A 20,394-nucleotide genomic window follows, 5' to 3' on the forward strand; every position below is an offset into this window, starting at 1 on the left:
CATTTATCACTGTTTTTTGGTTTTTTTTTTTTTTAGACATAAATATTAGTAGGTATATTTTCTCCAAAAAATTACTTTAAAGTTAGGCGTCTTTCAAATTCAGTCTCCCATTTCATTAGTCATTTAGCTAACTAAACAGACCTTATTCTAAAGAAAGTTTTAGCCTTAGCTTTTCAAAAAAGCAAAAAGAGAAAATTATCAATTGCCCAAGCCATATAATAGCTCGGTTGGGATTTAATAATGAGAGACCAGATGGGAGCTTACAAAATAGAAAAGCAAATGTCAAAACTTTAAGGATGGGAGTAGGACAAAAAAAAAGAGAAGACAAAAGTAAAAGGTCAGTCATTAATAGTGAAAATGAACTAGAGAAATATGGCCCATGAAAGCCAAGAATTAGGAAGAGGTCATAAGCAATGATTCCTAGAATTTTTAAAGCATGTAAAGTGCTAGAAAAAATTATAGTACCTACTCACAAACACACGCTTTGTTACCTTCAAGAGAGAAGTTTAAAAAGAAATGTGGGAGCAGAAGTCAGACTGCAAATATTGTGAGGCATATATTGTATAAGTGTAGTATAGGAAATAATCATGCTGCTATTCTAAAAATAAATGTGACAGTGTGGCGTGGAGTCAGGCAGTGTCAAATTTAATTACAAGTCTACCATTTACTTGTGATATTGGGCATATCAATTGACCCATAACCCTCTAGACCTTAATTAATTCATAAATAAAACTTGAAGTATTGTATCTGCTCAAAGCATAGTTGTTATGCTTTCAATAAATACTAAGCTTCCCCTCTTTAAATGAAGTAACTGATAGAACTTCAGAACAGAATGATTTTTTAATAAGAGAAACTGGAACATTTTATGTCCAGATTTTTTTTTTTGGGGGGGGTGGGGAACTGTGAGAGAACAAATACAGTGAAGAGGAATGAATAGAAAAAGAAGAGAGAAAAGAGAAGTAATGGAGGAAGCAAGGTGTGTGTGTGTGTGTGAACTTGTAGAATCAGTTACAGCTAAGACTATAGCTTTGAGAATAGAGTTGTTTTCTTATGTGCAGGGGAAAAGAACAACAAATTGTTAAAGATATAGAATATATGACATGACAACAATTAATTTAAGGAGGATCATGTTAAATATCTTCCATTTCAGAAATTTAAGAAATAATGCCAATTTGCAGTATGAAAGGGTGGGGCTGGAAGTGGATGAATAAAAATATGGAAAATGGTTGTAGTAAATGATTAAGGGGATGGAAGTGAACTGGACCAATGGTGAGGACAGAACCATTTCAAAAAAAATAATATAATGTAGTAATAGAATGTATCTTTTAAATAGCTTTTTTTGTGTCAAGTATTGTTATTCTTATAGACTCATCTGTCTCATGGTACAATACTGTATCAACAGAAAAAAATCAAAACTTTAGTAAATGTTTACTGGTTATAGAACACACTTTGGACGTTGATTTTTTTTTTTTTTTGGCTAAGTTCTTATTTGACTTTTTTTGAAATAAAAATATTTTCCTAGGAGTTAAAATATAACATGTTGAAAAAGGATCTGATAACTAGAGGTTGTTCTTAAAGTTTCTTAGATGGTAAAAAAATAAATGTTTCCTGAGTTATACATATTTGTCAATAAATTATGTGTAAGAAAGAGTATTAGGAAGTATAAAATTCAAGGGTTATATTTCATCGCTTTACTTCCAGTTATAATATGTATTTTCAATTGGTGGATCTCTGGAAATTTTGAATATGAAAAGGAAAATAAATTCCAAGTTATCTTTAATTAGCACATTAAATAACATAAGCTATATTGATTTGCTTGCATACAGGTTTGTCCTATGTTGTTAATAATTAGCATGGCTACAAATAGAAAGAATAAGGGAGGTTTCTGAACTTTGGATCATATGTACTTAAAGAAAAAATGGAGAATAGGTTAATGCCTGAAGAATCACTCTTTATATCTTTCTCTGCTTGTCTCGTTGCTTTCTTCCCTTTTATTTTACCTTTTCAGATAAATATATTTCTTCATATATTTAAATTTTTGTTATTGAAGAGGTCTGCTCTTAATTAGAAAAGTACAAATGATTACTGGAAATAAAGACCAGATGAATTTTCTATATATCATGTTTTTCTTTATTGTGCTTTTTCTTTTGTGTTTTCAAGTCTTCTGTTTCTCTGTTCCTGTGTCATGGCCTTACAATAAGAATTAAAACAAGTTTCTTCAGTTATTGTCATTAAACCACTTGGATGCAAAAGTAGGTTTTCAGCTATTTAGGTTTGAAATGTTCATGTTACAGCATTTCCTCAGCCAGGTATATAAATAAAAGGAAACAGGCGGTGGAATACTTAATTCTATTTTACACTCTCTCTTCTGAATCTTGAATCTTATACCATGAAGTAATCCTACTTGTTGGAGGGGGGACGATAAAAGGCAGATGAATATACCTTTCATTACACTGGTATTTTTTTTTTTTAAATTAGCAATCTTGAAGGCATTTATTAGCTGTTGCTTTGGCATGTTTCTGCTCTATAACGGTTCTTCACATGTGCCCATAACAAAACTGGGAGATTCCACAAACAATGTAGAAGCCTTTGAATGCATATTTCTTTATTTACCATACATAATTTTATAGAATAACATGCCCATAAGATCTAGCTGGTAAAGAATCTTGAGTTAAAAAAATGCTAAAAAAGGCTGAAGTTCAAGTTGTAAGTGGGTTGATTTTACCTTAGCCCATCTTTAACAGAAACATTGGAGTCAGTGATATTGTAGGGTTTTTGCATTACTTCATACCTCTTTGCACTGTGCTTGTGTCGCCAGTAATTATTCTCATTAAATAAATGGCAATTTGATAGACCAAATGGTACATCAGTTTTGTTTTAATTTTTATCTATTTGCTTATAAATGGCATTGTTATACCATATTTGTTATTAGACAAATATATTTCTTCTTTTGTTAATTAGCTACTTGCTCACTTTGCGTATTGTTTCATATTTTAACATTTTTATAATTGAAGTATATAAAATTATTATACATGTTAAAGTTGTGAACCCCCCATCAATTTTTTTTTTCTTGTGATGATTTCCCAAGTGGGTACATTCCAATAATGCAAATTTCAAAGTCACATTATAGATATTATCAAAACTTTCATTTTGAACTTTGCTATTATTTTGTTAGAATATTTCCCTATATCACAGAAATCTCATAAACATTATTTAGGCATTTAAACATTAATCATTCAACTCTTGAAAACTCATTTTTTTCATGAATGTCTTTCGATTGCCTTAGCATAATTTATTGAATAGTTCATATACTCCAATGCCCTATTTTTCATAGGTTGCATACTTTTACATAGTAAAATCATCTGTTGAACCTCCTAACTCTTCTTCTAAATATGGCAATAAATACTTATATATAGCAATTCATGTATAGTAATTTATATATAGTAACAAATTTATATATTGTAAGGAAGTCCTCATTTTCCAATTTTTATATAATTTTGGAAAACTTATTTTGTTCTCTGCATTACTTATATTTTTCAGTTTCAAGACATGTTGTCTTCTTGCTAAAGTATATTGTTGTGAACAAGATAGTTCTCCTCCTTCTTCCCACCTAATCCCAGGAAGAGATAAATCCTGAGGGTTTCATAAACAACTGAGAGTGCTGAATTTTCCTCTGGGTTTGTAGTTCTTACATTAGGACTTGGAATCTGACTGAAGGAACCAAGAAGGTGGTATGCTAGAGTAGAGTGGTGTAGTGACAAGTACTCTGTGTATGCCAAAAGGATACCTGGAATATAGTAACTGGATGTGTTAATTTTCCATTTAAATAAATTTGTATAGTCCTTTGTTAAAATTCTGTTTGAAACACAATGGTTGGGTAAAATATAATGTATTATCTTCTTTCCATTTTTCTCTTGTCCTTTAGGTCTTTAATTTATTTAGTATTTCCTAGCTTTATTTTTATGTCTATAGGAAGATGATCAGACAATATCAAATAGTATATGTCATTTAAATCACATCCACAACCAATGCAGAAGCAAACAATAACTTGCCTCACAACTTCTCCAGTGGCTACTGATTGCTTCTTTCCATGAAGGGCTCATATCCCCAGAGCTATAAATAACATTACTATTTAAAATGCCCTTCTACATAAAGGCCCTGCTAAATTGAACATCCTAATAATGGGGCAGATCAAATCTGTGTAGCTAACTGTAATGATTTTGACATGCATTAGTGTATTTAAAAGAATCTAAGAAAAATATGCTGGATCCGCATGATTTTTGGATAAGAAAGTTGTTTGAATTATATTTTAGTGCCAGAAAGTAAAAGAAAGGTGATCGCTATAAAAAAGAAAATTAAAGTATATACATCTCCAGGTGAAATTGTATTGAATGATTCATGTAATACATTAAAAATATAAATGTACAGCATTAATTTATTTTCTAATTAAACATCTACTTTTGTTTTAAATTCCAGGGCCTCAAGAGTCACTTCTACCTCCAGGCTGTTAGATCATCCAGAAATGAATACAAATCATAACTGTATTTTAGGTCTTTGCGAAATTTGTTACATTTAAACATGTCAAAAATAATTAAAAAGCACATGTCACAGGATAGCAGATAAAGCACAGTGTCAATTTCTATACAATACCTTTCAATCTGTTAAATAAAATCTGTTTCACCTTCTGGTTGAGGGCGTTCATTCAACTAAGAAGGGAATGGTTTTAAGATGCAGACTCTGGGTAAGGAAACGTACATAGGTTGGGATATGTGCATATATATTTCTGGAAACTGAAAACAGCCAAGTTACCTGGAATGTTTTGCAGCTGTACAAGAAACTGTGACCTTTATGGGATTTTCTAGATCTGGAACCAGGAATAAATTTGTAACTAGTAACACTTAATCATACACATTCCAAGAGGTAGAGTTGTTTGTTTTTCATCATGGATTTCTTTGTCAATTCAAAAGAGTTTAAATGTGTCTTGAAGTAATAAAACAATTCAAATTTCTAACCTAGAATGGAACTCCATAGGGCAAAGAGAAAAAGATACATGGGTTATGTGGTTGTGGGAGAAGGAAAACACAGGTCAAGTGACTTACAGTGCACAGGAAAACTTTAACCATATTTTAAAAGCTAGGTAGCATTCCTAGCTAGCACACCAAAATTGCTTATGCTAAAATAAATAAATAAATAAATAAATAATAATAATAATAATAATTCTTACTTGGCCTAAGTCCTTTCTTCTTCCCAAAGTAATTATAATCATTTTTGTTTGGGCAAGAGAAGTTGGAAGCCTATCTACATACTTAGTTCTCAGCAGGTCTCTGCTCAAGTTCTCATTACACCTTGTGTAACATACTGCCTCTCAAACCCCTAATCTGGGCTAAGAAAATTTAATCCTTACAAAATCTTATAATGGGGAATGCATTAGTTTCCTATTGCTACTGTAACAAATTACTACAAATTTTGTGGTTTATTAATTCGTTGTCTTATAGTTCTGAAGGTCACAAGTATGAAATGGGTCTTATTTGCTAAAATCAAGGTGTTGGCAGGGCTCCATAAGACTCTAGGGAAGATTTGCATTTTTTACTTTTTCAGTTTTTTGAGGCCACCCACATTCCTTGGCACATGGTCCTTTCTCATCTTTAGAAAACACAAAGGTGGGGCGAATCACTCCAACCTCTGCTGTTGCCGCATCTCCTTTTCTTACTCTGCCTCTCTTGCCTCCCTCTTTTACTTACAAGGACCCTTGAGATTACATTGTGCCCAGCAGGTAATCCAGAATCATCTCCATTTCGAAATTTTTAGCAATTAAATCTTCTAAGTCTCTTGCAAAGAAGAGTATGTAAGTGAGTGAGTGAGTGAGTAGGTGAGTAAGTAAGTAAGTAAAATAAGGTAACATGTTTATAGGTTCTCAGAGTCAGAACATGAATATCTTTGAGATCTATTACGTTGACTTTCACATGATGGGCCCCATTCAATGTACAGAAAACAGCCTCAGAGATTTGAAGTGAATTTTCACTCAGTCTTTAATTCTTGAACCTAGAAGTCTGTCTACATCCCCCACGTTCCTTCTATTGTGCTTCATGCCTGAGGTGCTCTGGTCCAATCCTTTGCCAATTCTGTGTCTTTATATTTTCTGTGTCATCCTTGGGCAAACTTTAGAAGCTCTGTGTGTCTGAAAGTTTACAGTACAAGAAATAGCTAAGAAATTTGGAGTCTAGGCATAAGGCTACATGTGACCAGTCATATTTCCAGCGAATTTTGCTGACCACAGCTGTAGTAAAGAGTGTTTGGAATATTCAATAGATTTATATTAACACTCAAAAATACTGATCTTTTTTCTATGGAATACATTCCTCATGGGCATGACAAAAAATGACCCAAATAAAAAAGATAATATGTTAGGTTCAGACTTGACTTTAATCTCTTGGAATAGGTAATGATTTTTAATCTTATAGATAAATAATAAAAATTAAATGTGAAAGACATTAAATTGCATAAACACAAATTAATAATTGTGTCTCTCATTTCTTGGTTTCCCAGATATGTTTAAAATTAACAATAAATTTATAATATAGGAGTTGTTCTTATTCTGCCAAATCAAGGAATCATAAAATTCCTCTGTTTATGTCAGAACATAAAATACAATTATAGTATCACATAATACCCATATTGAACTATAAGAATTACTAAGAGTAAAATATGATCAAGAATACAAAAGATCTATTTCTACTAGATAAATGATACCTAATAAATTTTCAAAAATATCATTATGAATTCTAAACTTAACCTCCCATTTATTGAAATTGTCAAAGTATTATGGCAAAATGTAAGGGCACTGTACTTTTCATGGAAGTATCTGCTGCAAATGTCTTTTGCTCAAGCTATTACAAGAAATGAATAAAACTGAAGAAATAAATGAAATATTTAGAAAAATCTTTTACTCTATTCTGAAACATATATACACATATGTATATGTATATGTGTATATATATATATATATATACGTTTTTAAATTTCAATTTACAAGCCCTGAAAATGGTGTTATAAAGAATGAATTGTAGTTTTTACACATCATTTTGTATATCTTTATTGTATTGAGACTGGAAGTAACATTTTCCAAATTCAAGGGGAATAGAACACCTATAATGGTTAAAATGAATAATGTGGCCACATTAAGAGATATTATGTTAGTTTTAAAAGGTGATGATGTTTTAAAAAAAGATTCAGAGAATCTAATTAAACAAAGGTCTACCTGTACCTAATCAATATGAACTGCTTTGGTTTCATTCATCCTTAGTCATAGTTTATGATGATGAATCATTTCAGGAGAAAAAAAGGGGCATGGTACAAGAATCCTAACCTTGTATTAGAATGTACAACATTAATTAGCTCCTCAGAAGATTAACTGGCACATATTTTCCTCTTATTTACTGATTGTACACCTTGAACTCCTACCTTATCCAGAATGTAGTCATGAGGATAAACTATTAAATAATGTGGGTGGTCCACAAAATATTTGGAAATTGATGACAAATAGAAAACAACACTACCTAACTTTCGACAAATATATGGTTTATATTTATTTGGAAATAATATTTATAATAACAATAAAAACAAAGTTCAAGTTATTGTGGTTTTTTTCTTCCTTTATTATCCCAGTAAATGTCTATTGCACACATTAAAAAATTGAATTATTTTTATAGAAATTATTATGCATACCATAGGCACCCTTATCTATCTCACCTCACCTTCCACCATCTGTCACCTGCCTCACTATCCACTCATACCAGTTTGCTTTCTCATACTCAACAAAAGAAAACTTACAGAACACTCAGTGCTTTTATATTTCTTATTTTCTCTATTGGAAATGTTCTACTCGCATGGATACTTTTCTCCGTGTTAAAACTTGAATTCAAATATCATCTTTTCATAGAGATTCTCCCCAACTTCACCATCAACAATAGTCCTGCTTCACTTCAGACTATAAAGCTTTGTTACTCTGGTTTTCTTCATAGCACCCGGTCTGGTTATATAATTTGCAGGGTCCACTGAAAAATAAAGACATAGGACCCCTTGTTCAAAAACTATTAAGAAACTTAATACAGTTTAAAACAAGTGCATGGCCCTTCTAAATGCAGGTTCCTGTATGATGTACAGGTGGCAAGTCAATGAAGCCAGCCCTCTGTAATAGTTATCGCCACTATAAATCAACCTCTTAATCATCGTGTTTGTTTAATCTGGTTTCCCTGTTGCAATATATACTCTGCAGAGCTCAGATCATAATTCTCATGTTACATGCCTATTATATTTTACATGTTTAGACTAGCCCCTAACACACAGAAAGACAAAATTAAATACTTCCTGCCCAAACAAAGGGTTGGGCAGAGAGACAGAATTCTCTCATTCAGCTTTTTGTTTTATTTAGGCCTTTAGTGGACCATATTAGGAAGGACAATTTACTTTTCTCACTCTACCAAGTCAAATGTTAATCTCATCCAGAAACACTCTCACAGATACACCCTGAATAGTATTTATCAGACTATGTGGGTACCCTGTGGCACATTCAAGTTGATACATAAAACAACCATCACAAACCCACCCTTTGTCAGTTTGGCACCTACACACTTCTCCTTTAACCATACTTATTCTCTAAGTAAAGATAATAACGAGGTGGTCATCACCAGGAGGCCTTAGTAAATGAGAGTCAATATTGTCAAGCCCATGCATAACCCATGCATAACCTCCATCCTTGCCATCATAGCCACTTAGTTCAGGAGTGGATTGGATGATAACAAAGGTGACTGGCGAAAAAGGTTGACTTATTTCCGTAACACTAGTCATATATCTACTTTATTATTGAAATCCTCATCTGAGGAGGTCATTCTCTAGTGAGCATTCACATGGAACATAAAAATCTTCATGTTATTTGACCATTCAGAGAGGTCTATCCACATACCTCATCCCCAAATTTTCCTATCATCAATATTCCAATTTTGGAAGAGGGCTTTTATCAGAATTTGACTATGCAGACACCCCGATCTTGGATGTCCAGCTGTCATATCTGTGAGAACTAAATTTTGGTTGTTTATGAGCCACCCAGTCTATAGTATTTTGTTATAGAAGCCCAAACAATCTAAGACATCTCAGTTCACAGATTTACTGCTGGAGAGGAATTTTATCTTAGGATGAATCATTTATATTTAATGTAGATGATATTTAGATGAGACTTTGGAATTGATATTTTAGAACTGATGCTGGAATAAGTTAAGAATTTTGGAGATGCTAGGACGGAATAAGTGAATTTTATGTGTGAGGACATCTATTTTGGAGGACCGGGGCAGAATGCTATGGACTGAACTATATTCTCTCAAAATTCCTATGTTGAAGCCTGAATCCCAAATGTGATGGTTTTTGGAGATGGTGCCTTTGGGAATTAATTAGGCTTAGATGAGGTCATAAAAGTTGGGGTCTCATAAAAGGATCAGTGCCTTTTTAAAAAAAAAAGAAGAGAAACTAGACTTTACTCTCTCAGCCATGTGAGGACACAGGCAAAAGGCAGTTGTCTGCAAGCCAGGAAGAGCACATTCATCAGAATTCTATCATGCTGGCATCCTGATATCTATCAACCTCCAACACTGTAAAAAAATAAATTTATATTGTTTAAGCTACTCAGTCTGTGATATTTTTATGGCAACCCAAGCTGACTAAGACAGTCTTCAGTACACTATTAAGTGACTATGACAAAATTGTAAGTGTAAGCTTTTTCTTATCAAATCAAATAGATTGTAGTTATCTGAACTATGACTGTTATCTGAAACAATTAGAGTATTCATTTGTAGAGTGGTTAGGAATGCTATACTTTTGAATCTAATCTTAAGATAGTGAGTCAGAAAAATAAAGCAGACTTAATTACAGGAGAGATTTCTGAAAGGCAGGGAAATAAGTTTCAAGAAGCTTTGGGAATTCATCTCTGACTAACTCACCCTGACTTTTCATGTGAAGGCATAGTGCTTGTTTGGTTTTCATCTCAGTGGGCATCTAATTTAATCCTAAATTCGAATTACTCATTCTTCACAAAGGGAATTCAACAAAGTCTTTATACCTAAATAAATATTGTTAGAGTTGGAGAACTCAAAATTTCTTAGGGTAGTTCTTATTTTCAGATGCTGAAAAACACTATACTAAAAAGATTTTTATCTCTTCCATTTTTCTCAAACTATAGTCCTCATGTATAATACCTGTGCTCTCACATTATGACAAAGGAATCATTCTATATGAAATACACTGTAATTAATCAGATAATAAAATATATGTTCTTAAAATATCTTATCTAAAATTTAACTTTAATTATATGAATAACCAGTTCAAACTTACTAGCAAGAATGTTGATAATATGTGATGAAACTTAATGAGTTGAAAACATGATGACTTGAAAAAAAACAAGAGTTAAGGCTTAAATATTACAAGAGAAAAGTGATTATGAATGTCCTTAATTGGCATTAACATCCAATTGGTTTTAGAGAGTGCCAGATTAAGAATGAACAAAAGTTATCAAATTTGATTTATTAGACATATATGATAAATCCTTGCTTTGATATTTTAGTGCTTTAAAACTAAAACCTCTAAAACAAAAGTTAGAAATCTAAAGTCTTTTTTCAAACATACAATTGTGTTTATTCATTCAGTTGAGATTTTTGGAAATACTCAACCTTAGTCCAGATTCTCATCATTTGTAATATCTGCAGAAGCTCTTTAATCAGTCCCTTTGCTCAGTTCTACTTCTCTCTCTTATTACCCCTCCTTTATACTTTTACCAGACCAATCTGCAGAAAATGCAACCAACATTATGGCACTAATCTCTCAATAACTTATAATAACACCCTATTATATATAAGTCAAGTGTAAATGTTTCTTGAATTTCAAAATATTCTGAAAGCTGCTCTTCCATTACCTACCTCTTATTGTTTTTTAAAGCCTACTGCATTTTTCTATATATTCCATGTATTCTACTCATAACTTACTCTATGTTCTTCTGTCATCTGGAATAATTTCCATTTTATTTTTTAAACTCATTCTTATTTTCTCAAAATCTGGCTTTTTGCTTTCAGTCTGCTTTGTATTTTCCTTTTATAAACTTCAATTTTACTCATTACCTATGTCATATTATTTAGAACTTGTTATTTTCTAATTTTTAAAAATATTTCTCCTTTCAACTAATTTACGAACTATATGAGAACAATTGCATCTCTATAGCAATAATCCCTTTATCCTTCAGAGATCTTCATGGACAAAACTTAGCAAACTGTGCTTCATTGCAAATATTTCTTCTTGGTTTAGGACCTCAGCAGGATAAAAAGACATAAGAAAGAAAATTTCCTTAAAAGCATAGTAAGTGGAAGAAAGAATACACACACACTCATACACACACACACACACACACACACACACACAAAATAGGTGAATGCACTTGTGATAATTATTAGCCCAAACTCCTAAACAAGAGCAGCTACAGATGGTAACAAAGCCAAATATGGACACTGAGAAAAAAGAAATAAAAAGAGCCATTCATAGTTCCACTTCTTTGGAATGAAGATTATATAAAATATAATAGCTGGGCAATTTATTATTAGTAGGAATAATTAAGAAAGATAATTCTAATTTTTTATATTAAATCAAACTTATTGCATCTATTATAATATATAAAGATCAAATGTATTTATTATATTTAATGGCAACAAACCTGGTACCTTTTTAAACTACATTCTTTTTTAAGTCTACTGGTCATTACTTACTCTATGACCCCACCCACATTTGTTAAAAAAATGAGATTGTTTGAATAGGAAAAATAAGGTGGTGATGACATGTAGAAATGTTTTATAAAAAATGAATTAGAATTATTAGTTAGGTCAAAAACATGTAAAGTTCTAATGAAAACAAAAGCCAAATTTTAAAATGATAAAAAATAAATTTTTAATCATTGGAATTGTCTAAAACTAGAAGACTACCACATAATAGCATTAGTTTACTGTCTCTGAAAACATTTAAGTAATGGCACTTCTACTCATTACAAATTAAAATCCGAGACAATCTATAGTTGTGTACTCAGTGAGTGGTGCAGATAATGTGATCAAAGAAGGAAATTATAACTACGTCAACAAAAGCAGGCACTTTCCTTGAAGAGATCTGAATTGAGTTGGGCTTTCTTTGCAAAGAAAAAAGTTATAAGATAGTATTTATAGAATATTTATCAAGTGTCACAGGGTTACATTTATTAAAATTCAATAACTCTTAAGAAGAAAAGAAAGTAAAGGTAGAGAGATAGAGATAGAGATGAGGGAGAGAGGGAGAGAGGGAGAGAGGAAAAGAGGAAGAGAGGGAGAGAGAGAGACTAATTGATTTAGCAGTTTTCTCAATGGTATATAATTAGATAGATAGAGCTGAGACTTGGACAATGGTGGTCCAACACTTGAGGACAAATCCTTAACCTCTGTTCTATACTACTTACTAGGCTATCTGTGTAAGGTGGGGTAGGTAGAAAGGAGACAAGACCAAAGGCAATGAAATGCTCAGTACAATAAAAGCAGAGCCCTCTCATTGGACAGAATTAAGAAAAATAATTGTAAATTATATTGGAGCCAGATTGCCAGTATAAAGCAAACTGTCTTAGTAAATGTCAAAGTTGTTCATTATGCTTAGAAATTAAGCGACTATATTTTGCACAGTGTGAGATGTGCAATATGAATTTTGAAGTGCTAAATTATAAAATCAGTATATCTTTAATAAAAGTTTAGAAATGTTTCAAGAAAATTGTCATGTTACTAATTATCCAACTGGGAGTTGACAAAGGCCAACATACTATTGAGAAAACTCTAGAAAAAGAAAAAAAATGCATATCAGTGGTTTTTAAATGAAAAAAGGTACAAGTCCTGTCAAACAATAAGAAACCAGTATGAGCCAAAAGTAAAAACAAAATGGGAATTTTGATTTCTTGAATACTAAACTGTCGCTGTCTACTGACCCTTTGCCACATTTACATTTATCAGAATTAATTTTCAACTAGATTGTCTTTCAAGAAATAGTAATGCCCTTGGTTAATTCTGAGTTTGCATTAAAAGAGGTAGTAATTCAAACTCTAGTTCTAATGCTTGCTAAATATGTGACTTTGGATGGGTTGAGGTACCATGTCTATTAACCAAGTTCTTATGCTAAGTTCTTATCTCCTAGATGAGGAAATTCATATCAATCACTTTTTATAGATGTGATATATAGAAAGTGCTCAATATACATTAAAGCAATCATAATTAGCATCTTCTTGATTCTCATTTTTATTAAGCTCTTCAAAATTAATTAATGGTAACTGATCTATGGATAAATTTGGTATGAATGAAAAGATGATGAATAAAAATAAATTCTAAGAATAGGATTCCGGCCTTAAGAGTTAAACATACTGGTCAAAATATAAGTTTTCTCAAGGGAGTAGTGTCTCCACTTCAATTATATTATTGAAAGACCAAGGAATTTGTCTGACAGTGTCCTCCTAAAACCTTAGGATAAATAATTGTACCTTGTAAGCTTTCTGTGAAGTAGATATGAAATAGAAGATATACTGATTTTATAATTTAGCACTTCAAAATTCATATCTTCAGATTTCCAGCTCAATATCTTTACACTTGGCTGGAACTTTGTGATTTTGTCATGTCCAATATGGGAAGAAGACCGGTGGGGATCCAAATAATCTCTGAAATGTTTGCATAATTGGAATAGTTTCAACAAAAGTCCCTTAACTTTCTTTTCAAGAGGTAATTTGGGACTATATGTAATACCTATTAAATCAGTATTACTTTAAAATATACTAATTCAGGAATATCAACCCAAAGTAGGAGACAATATTGCTTTAAATATAACAGTCTAAACTCTGGAGTCTGCCTGCCTATATTTAAATACTGAACTCCATCGCTTTAGGTAAGTTATTTAAACTGTCTAAATCTTAGTGTCCATGTTAAAAAACAAACAAACAAACAAACAAAAAAGGGCTATCTATCTTGAGGGTTGTTTTGAGGACTTAATTAGATGGTGAATATAAATACCCTGACACTGAGTAAATTCTTAACATTAGCTATTATTATTAACTGTTAACAGTCTTATTATTAAACATACTTCCTCCAAAATGATAACTAAATTATGGCTTTATGACATATATTGTCTTTGCAATTAAGTTTTATAAGTGAAATTTGTTTTTCAAAATTAAACCTAACACCAAAATTCATGTTTATTTTGTTATATATATCTTTCGATGAAGAGGATAAACTCTTAAGACAAAGAATTGACACTGACACACAATTTAGAACATACAGGCAAAAGCTGCTTATAGTGTTTCATAGAGACATTATTCAGATATTGGCCAGTGTTCACCTAATCATTTTCTTTGCTTGGATACTTGGTATGTTTCTCAAGTGACTACTTAAAATCAGAAGTCAACACAATGATGTAAAAAAGGTTCTAAAGCTTAATAGGTAGGATTGTCAAAAGGAAGAACTCCTAGGAAGGAAAAATGATTTGTAAAACATGAAAGTAGGAAAAATGTGTAGATTCCTCATGGAGTCAGAGAAGCTATTAAGATATAATGGTAATGAGATTCTTCATTAATTGTTTCAGTAGAAATTCGATCTCACTTATTGAATCAAAAACACAGCTAATTCAATGGAAAGAATCGTATCTCTATTCTCTCAAACAAAATTATCTTTAAATCATACAGAAAAAGCATATATTATACAAATGATTGTATGACTTCGCCTTAAAGAAGAAATATCTGTGGCTCAGCTTGTCTCATAAAAAGGTCCAGTAGGAAGCTAATAATCTTTTAGGAGATGTGTCATTCAAGGGATTTGGAAAAGATCAATCATACTAAAAAGACCTCAGAGAAATTGAAGATGATGATGTAAGAGTTTAACAATTCTCTAGGTGATTCCTCGGTGCCTCAGTGAAAGAAACATGGGAAATGTTTTCCTAGTGTCATTAACGTGGGAACTTAAATGTGAACAACTATGGAAAAAGCAAGAACCCTTAGCTGTTGATATAAAGAGACAACTAGAAAACACGACTGGGGAGAAGTAAACCAGAAAGTTACCTATGGCTGCACCATAATGATAAAATTTCCTGTAATTTATGCATGTAATTCAGTATACCTGCACTCTTAATGAAAAGCAGTGAATCTCATATGCTTGGTCATGATGAATGGAGGGATGACATCATTTTTCTTAGAAATTTGATAGCTGCTTTACTTAAGTCAGTTGATATAAATTCCACTTATATCCTAAGAGACAAGCTTTGTAAATCACTGGTGTATGCAAAACAAAAACAAAAACAAAAACAACAAAAAACAAGAACAAAAACTGGGCGACTATTTTTAAACTATTTTCATATATCAAGAGAGCTTGGAAGTCAAGATTCAAATCTAGCTCTTTCTGAATTAAGGCTCAGGCTATTCCAATTTAATCATGCCTTTTCTTAAAAAAATATTCTTGAAGTTTAAGACTAAAACAGGATCATTACTGACATAAAGAACTGAGATATATGTATTTTTAAATATTATTAAAAATATTATTTTTGATGAATAAATAAATATTTATTTATTAAAGTTGCATAAATAATATGTTTTCCATATTTTCATATTTTAGTTCATTTTCGCATGGTAAAACATAAATAAATTCCTATGTCCTGAGTTGCAAAAACCACACCAGACCAAACAAAACACCCAGAAATTTAATGGGAACATAGTAAAACTAAAAACGCTAAATAAGCACTGGGTAAGCTCTCCATATATTTCTTGTTAATTTGGGAACTCTGTTCATAGAGGAAACCCAAGAGTATACAGTGGAAAGAAAAAGCAAAGACAACCTTTAAAATTAGCTGATCATAAGAACATATTCTCCAAACCATACACAGTTTCTATTAATAGAAACTGAAAACCTTACAATCTCAAGATATTTGAGGAAAAAAAAAAAAAACAACTCAGCTATTAGCTGACCACTAATCTATTCAGACACTGGGACAACTTCTAACTAACAAGTCTAAAAGTAAAATAAGAAAATAATAATCAGGGACATTAATACTTGCACATCATGAAAGGAAAGATTAAATAAATGCAAGTTACAAAAAAAAATATTTTGGGAAAAAAAAGAATCTTGAGTCATTGCATGTCTAACACGTCCAATTTTCATCAACAAAAAAAAATTACAAGATATGCAAATGCACAGATAAGTGTGGTCTATGCTCAAGAGAAAAGCAGCCAGCAGAAACTACCTTTGGGTCTGTATGTTGGGTTTAGCAGACAAGGACTTCGAAGATGCTTTTTTAAATAAGTTAAAAATAATTAAAGAAAATTATGTTTAAGGAGAAGAAAAATACAATTGCAGTAACTTTTCAAAAAGGGGTTCCAGTAGAAAAACATAAATTACATTTTAAAAAAATCTGGAATTTAAGTATGCAATGATCAAAATAATAATAAAAAATAAATTCAACAGATTGGTTCAAAAGCAGAACAAAAATGGCAGAAGCAACCATCAGTTAACTTGAAAATAAATCAAGAGAAATTATCCAATATAAAGAACAAACTTTTTTAAAAAGGTTAAATAAAAATGAACAGAGATATATTAGACTACATCAAGCATAACAACCAATATATAATGGGATTCTCAGGGAAAGAGGGGAGAAAACATAGAAAAAATATTGATGAATTCATGGTTAAACATTTTCCAAATTTGATTCTTTTTAACTTTAGGCATAACAAACAAAAAGATATTCATTGCTAGACCATCAATAACAAACTGCTGAAAGACAAAGAAAAAAATATTAAAGCAGTAAGGAAAAAAAACGGTTCATCACTTATGGAATACCAATAATATAATTTACTAATAACTACACATCAGAAAAAAGGAAAGACTGGCAGCAGTGAACTGATAAAATGCTGAAAAGGTTGGGTGGAGGGAGGAAGCCAACCAAGAATTCTATATCCAGTAAAAATGTTCTTCAAAATGAAGGCAACATATATTCAATGATACAGACAAAAAGGAGACCATTACTCATTAGTACTTCTGAGCCATAAAACTATAGAAAGATATGTTAAATATATAAGCAAAGCTATATAAGCAAAGCTGTGTTACATTTTATACCTGCCTTACTTAAAATTATATAAATAGTGTATACTTCAGGTATTCATTTATATATAGTTATAGTTATTAGTCATCAGCAACAAAATTAATAAGCACAAAGAGCTAAGAGGTAATCTACAACTTGATAAAGGAGTTTGTGCCCAAAGCAAATTATCTATATTATTATGCTTGATTAAAATATTTTTCATAGCAAGACTCACATGAAAAATGGCAGTGAAATTTTTTTTTCTTTTTTTTCTTTTTTATTCTAGCATAAAAATGTGGTCAGGCAGCTGGTCTATTAACTCCATAATGAGTAGCACTGCATACAATTCCATTGTGAAATGGATGTTGTATTTTAATGTGTTAAAATTTCTTTTTGCAGGAATAAAAGCAATATGAAAAATATACTGATATTTATTGTTTTTTGTATTTATTTGACTCTTTGAATTATGAAGTAAAATGGATCAAATCCGAGTTTTAGTTCTTCACAATTCTTTATAACTTTATTATTTTAGCTTTTGAGTTGTATCACTAGGTAATACTTAAATATTTCTTAGTTCATTTTTCATTCAGAATATTCTATTTACTTTCTAATCATTTATATCTTTTTTTACTATTTTCTACATTTACACCAAGTTATAAGAAAAATATTCTTTCATGCATTTTTTTCTTGATTTTTTTTTCTTTGCAGCTATGTCCAAATTGTGTAAGGACTAATGATTATAAATCAGAAGATCTCTGATTCCTCTCCATCTCCCTTTGAAAAATAGATGATAAAGAACTTAGCCTGAGATTAATTTATATTTTGCATATCTGAAAGTAAGGTCACTTTATCTAGGTAACTGAAATTTAAGGTTGAATTTTCAATTAGAAGTTTGCTTTTCACCCACCATCAATTTATTTTTATGTGTGAACCATCAATAAATTGTAGGTCCTTTTGGTTCTAACCTTCCACATGTTTCATCAACAAAAGTATGGTAGTAAAAAATACTCCCAAACTATTCTGAAACTAACATATGTAATACTTTCCTGTAATTCGACTACACATTTTTATTCAACCACAGCTATAGTTCTAGCCCTAAACTCCCTCTGAGATTTCACAGGGGAATAGTACATGACTTCTGGCTGCAAGAAACTAGCATCAGGCTCTAATTACAGAATTTCACAGTAGATAATGTGAATGTGGTTTTGTAGAAATGGGTAAGAAACAGTATAACCAAGAACTGTATAACTGCATAGGTGTGACTAGGTACATAAATATGAATATATACTATACAATGAATATGTGACAAAATTAGAAAATTGAATGAAATATTAAAATATTACTTATGTGTTGTAGACATCCTAAGTCATCTGATAATTTTGTTAGAGAAGCTTCCAGAAAGAGGTGATGAATAAGGAATAACAGCTTGCATGGAAACAAAGTAGGAAATGTTAGGTGAATTGTGAGAAAAGAAATCTGTCTGATAGCAATGAATAAGCGCGTATTTATAAGTGTAAACAAATAAGTTGTTTTTATAGTCTATTAAACAAAACTTAGCTGTTAAATTTACTCCAAATCTACACAAATCTTACCAAATTTCAGTATTTTATTAGATGGTTATTTTTTCTTCATTGCTGATTTCCACCAAAAAAATAAATGCCGTAATCTGAAAGAGACATGTGAAAATTGTCATCGTTTCTTCCCAAACTGGACCAGTGGGATACTATATCCTGGATGTTTTAAATATCAAGTAAAAACTGCATTAGTTAATAACAGAAATCTTGCAGTCCATGTTGAAGCAAAGGCTACGGCTGCCATTGGCCCGTAGTGGGGCGGGGGAACCAACTTTGATCATTTTCAGTAGAGCCAACAGCATTTGTAGAAGACAGAAAAAATGAGACGGGTGTACTGAAGGCTGGAGGATAGAAATCAGCAGATGTTAGAGATCCTGAACCACAAAAAGAAAGAGACGGAGCTTCAGTACTTCAGGACTTAGACTCCCCTCCAGGCAGTCTAAGTCCAGAGTCTACACTCTCACTCTATATGCTATACTTGAAAAAAAAAAAAAAAAAAAAAAAAAAGTATGGTTTCTAAATATATTTAAGCTGTAACTATTTTCTTTTATGTTTTTTTTTGTTGTTGTTGTTATTGGGTCATATGAGATCTTCGTATATTTTGGATATTAGGCCTGTATTGGAGGTGTTGCTTGCAAATATATTTTTCCATTCAAATGGTTGTCTCTTTCTCTTTATCTTGTTGATGTTTTTTTTTGCTGAGCAGAAGCTTTTCAGTTTGATGTAGTCCAATTCATTTATTTTTGTGTTTACTTCCCTTGCCTTTGAGGTCTGAGATTTCATTCTTTTTAATGACTAATATTTTATTGTGTATATATATCATGACTTTTTTTTAATTGATTTTTTTTCAATTAGAATAGGCATTCAATTGGTGGGATTGCAAATTGGTATAGCCATTATGGAAAACAGTCTGGAGGTTTCTCTAAAAAGTAAAACTGGATATGCCTTTTGACCCTGCAATTGCAATTCTGGGTATTTATCCAAAGAAAACAAAAACAATCATTTGTAAAGATCTATACACCTCTATGTTCATGGAAGCACAATTTACAATAGCCAAGATATGGAAGTAACCTAAATGCCCATCAACAGACAATTGGATAAGGAAATTATGCAGGACCTCAGAAATATGGCTAGAGTGAGTGATATCCCCAGATCTCTCTCCTTGAAACAACAATAAGCTGAATATCTAAAACTCAACAAAGCAACAATTATCAAAATGGCATAGTATTTGCAGAAAAACAGACACACAGACCAGTGGAACAGAAATGACAGTCCAGAAGTAAACCCATGTTTATATGGGCAAATAATTTTCAACAAAAGAGCTAAAAGCATAGAGTAGAAAAGGAAAGCCTCTTCAATAAATGGTGCTGGGAAAACTGGAAAGCCACCTGCAAAGAAAAATTAAAAAAAAAAATGAAATGAGGCTATTATCTATCACCATACACTAAAATTAACTTAAAATGGATTAAGGACTTGAATATAAGATCTGAACAATCAATTGCATAGAAGAACATATAGGAACTAAACTCAGGGGCCTTGGACTTAAAGAGGATTTTATGAATTTGACCTCAAAAACAAGGGCTGTAAAAGCAAAAATAAATGAATGGGATTACAGGAAAAAAAAAAAGTGAACAAGGTAAAGAGACAACTATCTGAATGAGAAAATATATTTGCAAGG

This window comes from Rousettus aegyptiacus, unplaced genomic scaffold (genome assembly GCF_014176215.1).
Source record: "Rousettus aegyptiacus isolate mRouAeg1 unplaced genomic scaffold, mRouAeg1.p scaffold_m13_p_4, whole genome shotgun sequence".
In the NCBI taxonomy this organism is placed as follows: Eukaryota; Metazoa; Chordata; class Mammalia; order Chiroptera; family Pteropodidae; genus Rousettus; species Rousettus aegyptiacus.